This window comes from Neofelis nebulosa, chromosome 6 (genome assembly GCF_028018385.1).
Source record: "Neofelis nebulosa isolate mNeoNeb1 chromosome 6, mNeoNeb1.pri, whole genome shotgun sequence".
NCBI classification, from domain to species: Eukaryota; Metazoa; Chordata; class Mammalia; order Carnivora; family Felidae; genus Neofelis; species Neofelis nebulosa.
Window position 1 is genome coordinate 18,588,693 of NC_080787.1, and position 951 is coordinate 18,589,643.

The following is a 951-nucleotide window of genomic DNA, read 5'->3' on the forward strand; positions in this document are numbered from 1 at the left end:
GTTTATAACAGCCGTATTCATAAGAGCCAAAAACTGGAAACAAACCACCACATGCTGTCAATTTATGAACATAAAGGCTGTTGATACACTTTGCTAAATTGCTTTCCCTACCAGTTCTACAAATGTGTAACTCCTACTAACTTCTTATGAAAGTGTCAATTGCACCTTAACATTTTTAGTTATTTGTATTTTGATAGCTACTTAAACCTTCCTTCCACCTCTTTCAACGCCATATGCACTCTCTTCTCTCTTACCAGCACCTTGTAGCTCTTAAGGCTCATAAAACATGTTTTCCTTCCATCATGTATGTGGACATATGTAAGTGCGTAAGAAAACTCCTGGAGGACAAGGACAACTCATTTTTCTTTCTCTCTTCAAGCCTTGAGCTTTGTGCGTTTCATTCCTTCACTCAGGAAACACCGAGTTCACACAACAGACCGACCTGTAACCGAGACAGGTGCGCTAGGCATTCAAAAAGTTCACTGAACTGAACACCACTAGTGTCAGATATCCTACGCCAGTAGCTCTCCGTTAACATACAAGCCCCACGTTTTAAATTCCCCAGATTGTGTACTAATCCGAAAACAAAAGCTCTGAAGTTTATCCTTTAAAATGTATTGACTAAGTAAGCGCCGCTCCCTCGGCCCTGTTAATTCCCTTAACGTGCACACCACACTCTGGGGGACTTCGGCCAGAAAAATGACCAGGGCAGCCTGGTGGTGCGGGGACTTTTCAAGGGATTCTGAAGGGCGCCAGTGTCATTAATTTCTTTGTAAGGACACCAGAACACTGAATATGCAAATCGTGGCAGCCCGGCAGGCAACCCAGATCCCGGAGCGCCCGCCACCTCCACCCTGCTGAGCTGGTCCGGGGCAAGTCACTCTCGCGGTGCCTGGGACCGTGCCCCGCCCCCGGCCCCGCCCCCCGGCCCCGCCCCGCCTCGGCGCGCGT